General features: G+C 36.2%; 3 pseudogenes; all 3 read right to left on the reverse strand.

Annotated features, from left to right (window-relative positions):
• Positions 1-7,378: 7,378 nt before the first annotated feature.
• Positions 7,379-7,481, reverse strand: LOC145268529 (U2 spliceosomal RNA; annotated as a pseudogene).
• A 116-nt stretch (positions 7,482-7,597) lies between these two features.
• LOC145268465 (U2 spliceosomal RNA) lies at positions 7,598-7,723 on the reverse strand (annotated as a pseudogene).
• Positions 7,724-7,808: 85 nt separating this feature from the next.
• On the reverse strand, positions 7,809-7,956 carry LOC145268513 (U2 spliceosomal RNA; annotated as a pseudogene).
• Between the last annotated feature and the right edge of the window lie 5,852 nt (positions 7,957-13,808).

Below are 13,808 nucleotides of genomic sequence, written 5' to 3' on the forward strand. Positions count from 1 at the left end.
TTGAGAGCAGTTTCCGAGGTATCCCTCGAGTCTGCATATTCCAAGTCCGCATCAGCGCATGATTCACGTAGAGATAATCTGTGAAGATGTGTGCGATAGTCTGCACATCGTTGCCACGAAGTATAATATAATTATATATTTCGACAGTATTAACCCTAAGCGGTTTGAACCAGATTCCTCCAAAAGAGAAAGTGTCATGGGAACATGAAATTTACGAGGGGCATGCAATAAGTAATGCCCCTGGCCCACTTTCAGTTGTCTGATCTAGCCGAAATTTTGCATGTGCAATGATTTATATCTCTACGGGTCATGTGGCAAATTACAGCTCTGAACTAATTGTGCTTTCTGTTTTACAGGTATTTGAACTGAGTCAGGTGTGAAATGGAGCCTGTTGAATGTCAAACAGTGATCCGGTTTTTGTATTTGAAAGGATGCACACCACAGGAGACTTTTGATGAAATGAAAGAAACTTATGGTGATAATGCCCCATCATATGACCTTGTAAAACGCTGGCATCGTGAATTCAAACATGGCCGGAAGTCTGTAGAAACAGCTTCCGGACCTGGTCGCCCCCCTTCTGCCCGTCAAGTTGAGGTTTCCATTTTGGAGAATCGGCGCATTACTATTTGCCAAATAGCCCAAGATATCAAGATTAGTACAGGGTCTGTGGAAACTATCATTCATGACCATTTGCATATGCATAAGGTGTCTGCCAGATGGATTCCCAGGTTGCTCACACCATTCCAGAAGCGATAACGCGTCGAGTGCTCGAGGATGAATTTGGAGATGTGCCAAGAAGATAAGTAAAAGTTTTTCAAAAGATTGATTACACAGGATGAAACCTGGGTCCATTACTATGATCCAGAAACCAAAGCCCAGTCAATGCAGTGGAAGCACTTGGACTTACCACTTCCAAAGAAGGCAAGGATGCAGCCCTCTGCTGGCAAGGTCATGCTCACAGTCTTCTGGGACCAGGACGGTGTAGTGATGACAGATTTCCTGGCAAAGGGTATCACAATTACAGGAGCCTATTATGCTTTTGAGGAAATTAAGGGAAGCTATTGAAATCAAGAGGCGGGGCAAGATCAGCAAAGGTACCCTCCCCCTGCTGGACAACGCTCCGGTCCACAACTCGCAATTCACCAGATCAGAAGCACGGGCGTGTGATTATGAAATCCTCCCCCATCCTCCCTACTCTCCTGACCTTGCACCCTCTTACTTTCACCTCTTCCCAGCCATGAAGTTGTTTTTGAAAGGAAATCGTTTCCCAGATGATGCAGCCTTGATTTCTGAAGTCATGTTGTGGTTGGAGGACCAAGCTGGGGTGTTCTAAAAAACTGTTTGGAAAACAGTTGTTATTTTGACGGAGATTACAGGCGCATGTGCTGGCACATACGTATACACACCTGCTTGATGAAAAAGGGGTTCTTGTCAAGAATTTCCTCTAATAGAAAATCTGTACTCGTGACTAAACGAAAATATCATATTCCAAAAACCACATAAATTAATAAAGTAGTTTTGTTTTTATAAACATACATCAAATTTTATGAGTATCGATCTGTGTTGCCCTCCATTTTGAAAATAATCCAAAAGAAAAAAAAAACGAAGGGGGGAAAATTCAACATAATTCAAACTTGCTAGACTTACATTATAATGCCTACGGATTCTCATTGATCATTTAAATACATTTTCTTTATAAAAATGAAACTACCTGATCAATTTACGTGATTTTTGAAAGATGATATTTTCGTTTCGTCACGGATACGTAGGTTTTTCTTTATTTTGCTTCTTTTTTTTTTTTTTTTTGATATGAGAGAAATTCAGAATAAGGACCGAAAAAGAAGGTACTACTGTTTTGCTACCACTACTTAAAATTTGAAAAGTGGAGCATCAAATAAAATCTTGGTCGAGAAGATCAAAGAAACGTAAATCCCGGAAGCTAAGGTGGTATGGTTTAACGGCATGTCAATACTTTTAATTTTTATTGTAATGAGTCGACATTTATCAAGGCAAGATAATGTTTAATGAAATGGATCGATTATCAGCTAAATAACTAAGAATATTATGAGATCATTGAAAATAATGAATGGAATGAACAGCGTTTGGCTCTTTATGAGAAAGGATGCTGTAATCTGCAGGGAAGCAATCATGCGGTTATGTGTTCCGCAGATGGGAAGTTCCTGGAAAGAAACTCTGTTTATGGGAATTCTGTTTAATGGTAGGCACATGAAGAAAGAATGAACAGTTTTTTTTTTTTTGTTTTTTTTTTTTTAGTGCTGGTAAAAAATTTGTTCTTAATTTTATGGAAATCGCTCCAGTCAAGGCATAAAGCCAATTTATATAAGGAGCTAAAAAAAAACGTACTACTTCAAGGTCAAAATCTAGCCAACGTTAATTTAAATAGCTAAATCGGAAATTGGTTTTATTTATATAATTTTCAGTCGGCAAAAAATATTTTCAAATTAATGAATCCTATACGATTATTGGTGCTAGTGCAGAGAGTTATCCGTGCTATTTTTTAAATCGTATTTCCAAGTTTAATTAAAGTTTTATATGCTTTTTTTATATTCAATTGTAAGGTTGAAGTGTAGAATAGGTACAAAACACCCTCCCCTTCCCATGTTAAGAATGGCTTTTTAAATAATAACGTTATTATTTACGTCCGGATCACTCTCTGCACTAGTACCCGATAAGTAAATACTTATCGTAGAGAATTCATTAATTTGAAAATAGGATTCGTTAATTTTATTTTATCTTTTCATGTATATAAACTCGTACCTCACACTTCCCTTATTTTGTCCTTTTGTCCTCGCATTTCATCAGCGATGTTTCTGACAAAAGGGAAAGAATTGTTGTTTTGGGGTAAAAGTCTATCCAAATAATCATATAGAGTATGAAGTGAATCGTGAGTTTACATTCGGCAGCCTCGAAACTCTTGCTTATTTTTTCCTTTAAATCTTAAATTCCATGAACAACGTTTCTGGCGAAGGAGAAGAATTGCTGTCTTCTAGGCCGGAGTTCATCCATATAATAGTTCAGTATAAAAAGTGGACCTTGGTTTTACTTTCTCCGGTAGCGTAACTCTCGCTTCCCATATTTTATCCTTTAGTTCTTCATAATCCATGGCCGATGTTTCTGACAAAGAGGGAATAATTGCTATTTTCTGGGTCGGAATCTCCCCATATAATCCTTATTGGTGATTAATTTTTGGTCTTACGTTCCTGCACTAAGTAGCTGCATACCATGTCTAGAGCGATTCCACACACACACACACACACACACGCGCACACACACACACACATATATATATATATATATATATATATATATATATATATATATATATATATATGCGTATGTGTGTGCATGTATATTAATGATCGCTCACTGGTAAAATTAGTGATCTCTGAAAACCGAAATGAGAGAGTAAAAACACGTTATAATTGGATTGACTTTTGGCAGTCGCGTAACTCTTGCTTTTCAATCATTTTGTTCTTTAGTCCTCACATTCCACTAATAATGTTTCTGACAAAGGAGGAAGAATTGCTGTTTTCTGGATCGGAATCTATTCCATCTAAAACTTATCGTTAGCAGATTTTTACCTTGATAAAGTATTTTCAGTTCCTTACATGAAATGGCTTCATAGTTTGTCTGGAGTGGTTTCCACAAAAAACAAAAGTAGATATCGCACAGTTATATGTAAACTGTCACTGTCTTGATAAAATCCTATCGAGTGAATATAGTGAAAAGACAGTATTGCAATTACGGCAATTGTCATTGAAAGATAAAACTTCATTATGGAGTTATGCACCTTTTTTCGAACTTTGTACACAACGCCTATATTTAGAGAAAACAAGAATTATTTTACGTTTCTAAATTTTGAGATGCGGATTGGTTATTCATATTATTTGAATTCATCAGGCTACTATTCTCATCTTAAGTGTTTCGGTCGATGTAACCTCCGATCTTCTTCAGTTGTGTCTTGTCGACCTTGGGAATCTTTCAGTCGAACTCGGGAATTTAGATAGAATTTCGAACAGAACTCTTTATTTACTTCATTGGAGTAGCATGTTCTTGTTCCGTTAGCCATTACTTAATAGAGGTCCTAAGTAATTCACAATTGTATTTTTCGGTTGTCCACACTGAGAATTGACCTTTCAACCTTAACGAGAAGGTCACTTTTTACAACGGATTTTTTCCTAAGTACTCTAACCACTGCGCCACGAGTCCTTGCAAGAACATGATACTTCGGTGAAGTAAATAAAGTGTTCCGTTCAAAATTCCGTCCAGATTCCCGAGTTCGACAGAGACATTCCTGAGTTCGATAAGGATACACCTGAAAAAGGTCGGATGTTACATCGACCGAAACAGTAATCCGATGAATCCAAATAATAAGAGTTATTTTATTTAGGGGCAAAATTTTAAATCCCTAATAAGTTTGTTTTCCTATTGGGTACCATTTATCATCCTATACAGCTCATCGATATTAAATAGCAGATGAATTAAATTTTGAACCCGCATATTTGTATATTTCCGAGGTTAGGATATTTTACAACCGAAAGGTTTCCGATTTTCTGAGTACTGAAATAGAGAAATCGATTTTAATTATTTTCATTATCACAGCATTTCCTGGCATTGGTGATTTAGGAAAGAGATTATCGCTTACACGCATCCTATAGTTATAGCCACAGGGAAATCATTTCCTTCTAATTAAAGTCGGGGATTATCTGACCGAAGACTTTCTGATGGAAATTTTAGATATGTTGTAAAGTCCATTAAGGAAAAATATTAACCTGTTATTTAAATCTTTGAGCAAATCACATAGATTCATTTTTATCCAATAGGAAGATTAATTTTAAATTTCATCTTTAGAGTTAAGCGGTAATGAAGATGATAGCCAGTTTCTTCTTCAATTAATATTTCCAGGTGCATAAACTCATTCTAAAGAAACTAAAGAGACTTTGAAAATATCTAGGCGATGGTTATACAGAACAAAATAATAAAAGCTTCACACAATTATGGTAATATAATACGAAATTACTAAACTATGAAAATTAGAAAGCCTCCTTTGATATGATAAAAAGCAATATATATAAGATGCCTGGCAAGGCCACAGGAGAAACAACCGAAGCAGCAAAACTGACATATATAGGATAGACAACCGAAGCAACAAAATCGACAAATGTAGAGAAAACAACCGAAGCAGCGAAACCGAATCTGCTTGCCAGGATAATATATAAACAAATGTAGGCAAATTTGGGTATATTTTGTTGGTTTGAAAATATAGGGTTTTTTTTTTACCAATTGTCATAAAATTTAAACTATATAGTAGTACAATTATCTACAAAAAGCATGCACATTTTTATATGCTTTCGTCAAAGATATGAGCATTTCAATATTAAATTCGGCTACGAGTATAGATACGAGTCCATATATATATATATATATATATATATATATATATATATATATAGAGAGAGAGAGAGAGAGAGAGAGAGAGTCTTGGAAGTTTTAACTTTTTAAATTATACAAAAAAAATTATCATTCGTTAGAATTCCATTTAGTCAGTAAGTCATTCAATCACCTGCAATTACTGCATAAACTTGCTCTCTCGAATTCACTATAGTATCGATAATAATTATTTTTTTATTTTTAAGGGAACATCAGTTGTTTACCATGAAACACTATTTCGGATATTTAAAAACAAAACAGTATATTACATCATGGCTCCCCAGCAGTCTTGATCAAACACCACCTCCCTAAATCTGAGGAAAAAAAGAAAAACATGTTACAAATATTAGATTAGATCTAATTCCCTATTCTTAATTACTTTATCTAACCCTATCATGTTATAAAAATGAATTCTTACCAGTGTGATCCATCTATTTCACACGAAAACATATGTAAAGCAATATATATATATATATATATATATATATATATATATATATATATATATATATATATATATATATATATACCACACTTTTTGGCAATTTTATAAGTTCGAAATCTCGGCGACTATTGGTCAGAATTTAACAAATGAAGGCTTGTTGGAAAGCTAATGACCTGAATTGTGTAGTGAGCTATGTGATATTTGGTTGCTTGATTGATTGTTTTTGTTTTACGACATATCAACCCTTTCTTGGTTATTTAATGCCGATCAAGTGATTTTGAAGAAAAAGTTTTTAATAGAATATTCGATTTTTTTTTTCAAAAAAGTTTCTATTTAACCCATAGTTGGGACCCTAACAGGTACTACCACTCCGGGTCAGAGTGGACCTGGGAGCAATGACAATTAAAGTGTGGCTCCACGCTCCCCAAAGCCCGCAAACTAGGACCTCACCATTAGATATAGTTTAAGGTCATATCCAAGACCGGGAAGTAGGGAAGGAAAAAGAAAGGGGGAGGGAAGGGGCTGTTGATTTTGTTTTGTTTTTGTAGAACATAATTCAGTTTTACAAAATAGAATAGAAAAAAAAAAACAGAAATCGATGTAGGTGCATTTCGTCTCAGAAAGCTAATAGGCAGCCTGATCTGGTAGCACCAGTGTGATATTTGGCATTAAGATTGCACATTATTGTTTCAAAGGTAGGGGGGTCGCTTTTCTATATTAATTAAAGGTAAAATGAGCACCCAGTTTATGACCACCTTTTTTTTTTGTAGGGTGATGTTTATTGTGGCGTGGTGGACCAACACAAAACCTACCTTTTAAAAAAAAAACTTGCTTTAAATATGTTTTCGTGTGAGCTGAAAAGTGTGCTGATGGTTTTATTATTTTTTTTGGTTAGTTTGCGCAAGTGTTTTACAGTATCTAATGATATTTTAAACATTTATTTTTATATTTATCATTGCTAATTATGGCGCCTCCCAAATGAATTCGTCTAACCCGTTAATATAATCCAGTCGCCATAATTAGCAAAGTTATTTGTAGAGTAAGGGGGGGGTCGAATGCAGTTGATCGTGTCAACCTTGTTAGATTGTTTTATTGTTTTTTTTTGTTTTGTTTTTTTGCTTTTTTATTATTATTTATTCAACGTTTATCTTGGGTACATAAACCGACTTCTTCTCAATGAACAAGGCCGATAGCCATTAGTCGCGTGCTCTCGTGTAATGAATGAATGCGTGAATGTAGGATTGACATGAAATTCTTAAAGATAAATGGGCTGAAATGACTTAAATAAATAAAAAGTAAATGACTTAGAATGACTTTAATGAAATTAAGGATGAATTGAATGACCTTAAGAATGACTTGAATGAATAAAAAATAACTGGAATCCTTCAAAAACAACTTGAATGATCTGGGGAATGACTTAGATGGCTTTGAGATTGACTGGTTTTAAAGTGGGTGATCATTTTACATTAAATTAATACAGCAAAGTGATCCCCCACTTTATATCATGACGTTACAAACGTAAGTACAGCATGTAGTAAGAACAGATGCTACACTTTGATCTTGGCTAAAAGGCCAAGAAAAGGGTATTTGCTCCCCCACCGAGCAAATTAGGCACAAGGCCGATTTTTAATGTGAGGAGTGAAAGGGAAATGGGGACCAACTCCCCGGGGAGTAGGGGAGCTAGATAGTGACAATTGGTATGAAGGGTTGTCCCTACATTGACCAAGGTCTTATATGTGGGGTTGCCCCAACATATGGTCTTTGCTTGCAGTATCTGCCGGAACAGATACTACACTTTGATCTTAGCCAAAAGGCCAAGAAAAGGATGGTATTTATTTGCTCCCCCACTGAGCAAATTAGGCACAAGGCCGTTTTTAATGTGAGGTAAAAACCAGCTCCCCTAAAAGTAGGCAAAAAGGGGGCACTCTGGTTACCAAAAATAATAATTGTCCCAGTATAGAGGGTTTCCCCTCCATTGACTGGTACAAATTATCTTAAGTGCAGCATCTGCCGGAACAGATACTACACTTTGATCTTGACCAAAAGGCCAAGAAAAGGATACTTATTTGCTTCCCCATCGAGCAAATTAGGCACAAGGCTGATTTTTAATGTGAGGAGTGAAGGGGAAAGGGGGACCAGCGCCCCGGGGAGTAGGGGAGCTGGATAGTGATAATTGGTATGAAGAGGTGCTCCTACATTGACCAAGGTCTTATATGTGGGGTTGGTATTTATTTGCTCCCCCACCGAGCAAATTAGGCACAAGGCCGATTTTTAATCTGAGGAGTGAAGGGGAAATGGGGACCAACTCCCCGGGGAGTAGGGGAGCTGGATAGTGACAATTGGTATGAAGGGTTGTCCCTACATTGACCAAGGTCTTATATGTGGGGCTGCCCTCACATATGGTTTTTGCTTGCAGTATCTGCCAGAACAGATACTACACTTTGAGATATTAAATCTTTTATTCAGGAAAAAATGAACATGAACAAAAAAACTTAGGCACAAGGCCAACTCAAAGGGAGGAATCGGCGTCGTTGGTCATCCTTGTCACTCAAGAACTAAACAAAAGTTTCTTTTAGCTAGAATCTTCTTTCACCATAATACCGCAATCGCCATTTCGTACTTAGGGACGTCCTACTTAGCGCCCAATTGTTTAAAACATTTTTTATTAGCGTGTAAAAACAAAAAAAAGATAACAATAAAGGTAATACAATAATTCATTTGTGTCGAGGGGGGGGGAGAAAAAAGAAAAAAAAAGTCTAGTGCTGATTAGTAGGGTCTCCCAACCCCGTCTAGTTGATAGACTGCCCGTTCCACTTTGGTTTGTATAGGAACCTGAGCTCCTGCGGGCTGGTCTCTAAGTGGGGATGCTCTTTAGATGGAACGAAATAGAGAAAAAAAAATTGGGGGTATGGGGGGGGGGGGGTTAGTGATTGATTTCTTTCTCTCCAAGATGGGTGAAATTTAGAGAGAGGGGTGAAAAGAAAAAAATTGCAATTAGGTGGGGGTGGGGATCTTGGAGGCTTCCTAATCGGGGGGGGGGTCGGTGGAGCACTCAGCTAGCTAAGAGGCTAAGAATAAAATTACACTTGACGGAACTGCGCGTTCCACACCTAGGCAGGGAACACGTATTCAAATTTGGCTCCTCTTCGTACACACAGACTTGCTACGTGTATCCATCTTCTGTCAAATGCCGCGCAATACAGCCTTTTTCTATCACATCTGATCTTAACCTGTAGTTGGTGCTTAAAGAAAGTGATCAGATCCTGATCAGAAAAAGACAACACCCCACTCCCGGCAAACTACTTGCAGACGCGACGTCCAAATCACCATTCTTGCCACCGCCAGGATCGTAATGTAGACCATTTGTCATTCCCTGTCCCACGGCGGCCTCCCGTTGTCAACGACTTTGGATACGGTAATCGGGCGAGGATGCTCGGGATCGATGCGAGCCGTCACCTCGCTGACATATGACCAGTACTGACGGAGTTCGCGGCAACTTTGATCTTGGCCAAAAGGCAAAGAAAAGCTTAAAAAGCTAAGAACAGCATCTATTAACAGCATACCTTTTACTTAACCAAAAAGGCCAAGCACAAAAGTGTTACGGACAGAACGATAGACCGACCGACAGACCGACCGACGGAGTGACTTATAGAGTCGCTTGCACGCAACTAAAAATTAGCGATCATTGAATTCCAAGAGAGAAGTAAGTTATTAAATGAAAGCAGGGGACGTAGAAATTAGTTGTAAGGGTTTGAAATAGATTACCGTTGGATGCATATGGAAGTAAATTATTATGACAGTCCATATTAGAACGGCAATACTAAATGTAAAAATAAATCTTTAAAGTACCATTATATACTGTAAAACACGTTGCGCAAACTAACAAAAATAAATAAATAAATAAAACCATGAAATGAGAAAAAGAAGACACGGTACAACAGGGTTGACACGTTCAATTGTCTTCGACTCCAATCCTCTCTAAAAAAAAAATAAAAAATAAAAAAAACCTTGCTGATGACGGCGGTGAAACTTTATTCACAGTTTAAACTATTTCACTTAAAAGGCATGATGCGTAAAGCTTGTCGTTGTTCGGGAAGTTTGTTTTCTTTTTGATTTCCGGTTTTGTTTCTTTTATGCATATTATACGAAGTTATTTTTATTATTATTATTTTTGACTCCTACAAAACACCACTGAATAACAATTGCATTCGCGTAAGCCGATTAATGCATATAAAATATCTATCTATCTATCTATCTAGATATATATATATATATAATTATTTTTTTACTATAATAATTAAATACCTACAGACACTAGTGTTTCATCCTTTCGGGATTCTTCAGTGCAGGGTGTCACGATTACTAGCAGTCGAACGATTCGAACCCCGCGACACGAGACATCTCTGGCACGATTAGCGGAGGCCGTATCCATTCGGCTACCATTAACCGTGTGAAATAGCGTTAGATTTTAAACATTTTAATTTAAATGTTCATTACGTCAGACAGACAGTGATCAAATCGTTATACGATGATCTACGCACAAGAGCTAAATTGACCGACTTTTAATTCAACTGAAAGTGCTCAACGATAAGAAACGAATTTCTTAAAGGGGCTGTCATAATTATTTTTTTACTATAATAATTAAATACCTACAGACACTAGTGTTTCATCCTTTCGGGATTCTTCAGTGCAGGGTGTCACGATATATATATATATATATATAAAAGTGAAAGTGTCTGTCTGTGTGTGTATCTGTGTGTCTCTGTGTCTGTGTATGTACATTTCCCTATGCAATAACTCCGTCGATTTTAAGTCTACAGACTCGAAATTTGATATACAGGGTACTGAGATTTGGAAAAAATCTTTGTGGTCGGTTTTCGGCCAGAATTTGGCGATTAAGGGGTCAAAGTTCAACGATTTGGCCTTTGAGAACTTTACCAAACTCCTCCAACAATTTTGGGTCTAAACACTTGAAATTTTAGATATGGGTTACTTGGACATGGATCTAACTTGATTTGAGCCCAAAACAATAAATTTTAAGGAGTCATAATAGGGGTCAAAGTTAAAAAAAATTAACCACTTTTTTTTTTTTTGCTCAACATACATCTCCAAATACCCGGGCAACGCCGGACACCCATGCTAGTATATCTATAAAAGTGAACCTGCCTGTGTGTTTGTGTGTGTGTATCTGTGTGTCTGTGTACATTTCCCTACACAATAACTCTGTTAATTTTTAGTCTACAGACTCGAAATTTGATATACTGGGTATTGAGATTTGGGAAAATCTTTGTAATTCGTTTTCGGCCAGAAATTTGGCTGTTAAGGGGTCAAAGTTCAACGATTATACCTTTGAGAACTCTATCAAACTCCTCCGACAATGTAAGGTATAAACAATTGAAAATTTAGATATAGATTCCTTGGACATGGATCTAACTTAATAACTATATTTGAGCCTAAAACAATAAATGTTAAGAGGTCATAATAGGGGTCAAATTAAAAAAAAATTGTCCTTTTTTCTTTTGCTCAACATACACCTCCAAACACCCGGGCAACACCGGGCAGAAATTCTAGTATATCTATAAAAGTGAAATTGTCTGTGTGTGTGTGTGTGTGTGTGTGTGTGTGTGTGTGTGTGTGTGTGTGTGTGTGTGTGTGTGTGTGTACATTTCCCTACGAAACTTATCTGCCAATTTTCAGTCTACAAACTCGAGATTTGACATAAGGGTTATTGAGATTTGGGAAAATTTTGTAATGGCTTTCGGCCAGAAATTTAGCTGTCACGGGACCTAAGTTCAACGATTTGACCTTTGAAAACTCTACCAAACTCCTCCGCTAATATTTTAGATGTAGGTTACTTGGACATGAATCAAACTTTTAAATTTGATTTGATCCCAAAACAATAAATGTTAAGGGGTCAAAATTGGGGTCAAAGTTTTAAAAAATTTGACCTGTGCAGTCTCTACCAAATTACTCAGACAATTTATGGTCTAAACATTCGAAATTTTACGTAAAATAGGGCAAGCTTTTTCATCAATTTTTGGCCGAAAATTTTGCTGCCAAGGCGCCAAAGTTAAAAAATCTTTGTGGTTTCTAGTAAACTTTCAGCTAATTTTGGATCTAAACATAAAGGGTATTCAGACATGCAGCAAGCTTTTTAATCAGTGTTTGGGCAAAATTTTGGCTTCCAAGAAGTCAAAGTTGATATAATTGATCTTTGTAGACTCTACCAAACTCCTCCGCCAATTTTGGGTCTAAACACTTGAAATTTTAGATGTAGGTTACCTGGACATGAGTCAATATTTTAATATATATATATATATATATATATATATATATATATATATATATATATATATGCACATAAAGTTGTGAACAGTACATAGGGCCCGAGCAAAGCCGGACTTAACTGCTAGTATATATATATGAAGCTAATTTTCTAGAATTGCACACATTTGTGAATATATTAGTTTAACATTCATTTTTGACTATATTGAATTTGTGTAATTAATTTAAATATATGTATATTAATATTTATATGTAGTCACATATGTATACCTATATTTATACACATATATAATTATTTATTTTAATTAATCAATTTATTTATTTTGCTTACAAAGAGCTTTCAGGTCATCAAAGATCTCTCCTTGACAATAACTCGTTGTGTTCCCTGGAAGTGGAGTGACAACAAGTCTCCTCAGATTTCTAGTACTCTCCACCTCTTTCGATAAAATTTGCAAATGAATTTCACAACAGCCGCTCATCATTGATTTCTTCGCTGGAAAGCAGCCTTTGGTCTCCACTGGAATTTGAATGGCACTAAGCCTCCCCAAGGTTCCAGCTCTATTCGCACTTGCCCAGTGGCGGTCTGGTAAGCGCTCTCATCTCAGTTTGTCCATCCTCCTTGACCCTTTTCGGCTATTTGGTATCACTCTTTTTTTTGGGGGAGGGGGCAGTGATAGAGCAATATGATAGCCAACATATTGATATGCAGCTTCTACGTACTCGGTTCCATGTAACGTTTCTTCATGTTTTCCCCTGCAGTAGCTTCTCTGACCTGCACATGTGGCTCATGTGTATTATTTTCCGCATTCAAGTGCTTTCCTTAATATTTCAGCTGTTATTATTGTTATTCGTTGCATCTTTCCAGCCATTCCTTGGATTCCAATTTCTCTTATTTTTCTTTCAAAGTTTTTCGGAATTGTTCCAAGTGCTTCCATTATTATAGTTACTATTATCATAAATATTTTAGGTATAATATTTACCAAGGGTTTGGGTCATTTCTTGTTTTTTAATCTGAACCTTAATACAAAATTATGGAAATCTAGCTTTAACATGTTTTAAAAATCAAATATGGCGGCATAATATAGTGTCTCCATGTCAGTTTCGAATTCAATTGTTTCTTTTTGGGGGGGCGGGGTTGGATGTGCATATAAAAACTGCAATTAGTAAGTGATTCTTTTATTGTCATGTTTTTGCCAAGTTTTAAATTTTTCCATTACTATCAACATTTTCTCTCCACCGAAGCCTTTTTTCATTCCAAGGAAAATCTTTACAACGGGTTTCGGAGGACATCCAATTGTCTTTTATTAGTTATTTTATGGCCTTCCGTTATTAAACAAAAACATGTAAAAGGCATACTTATAACAATATATATATATATATAAAATATTACGAGTGTGAAATAAAACTGAGAGCAAATCAAACCAATCATCTAATAAGTATAAATAATTAATTGATTTAAGTTCGATTTTCAAAGAATATGCAAATTAGATAACTATTATTTAGTCGGTCGCGTATCTATGAGTGAGTATATTACGAAGTTCGTTTTGATAATTTTTAAATAGAAAAGTAGGCTTTTAATATCAATGTAAGTGCAGCAACGAAAAGCTCAACTTTATACATATATATA

The sequence above is a fragment of the Euprymna scolopes genome, chromosome 43, assembly GCF_053919585.1.
Source record: "Euprymna scolopes isolate OS-2025 chromosome 43, ASM5391958v1, whole genome shotgun sequence".
In the NCBI taxonomy this organism is placed as follows: domain Eukaryota; kingdom Metazoa; phylum Mollusca; class Cephalopoda; order Sepiida; family Sepiolidae; genus Euprymna; species Euprymna scolopes.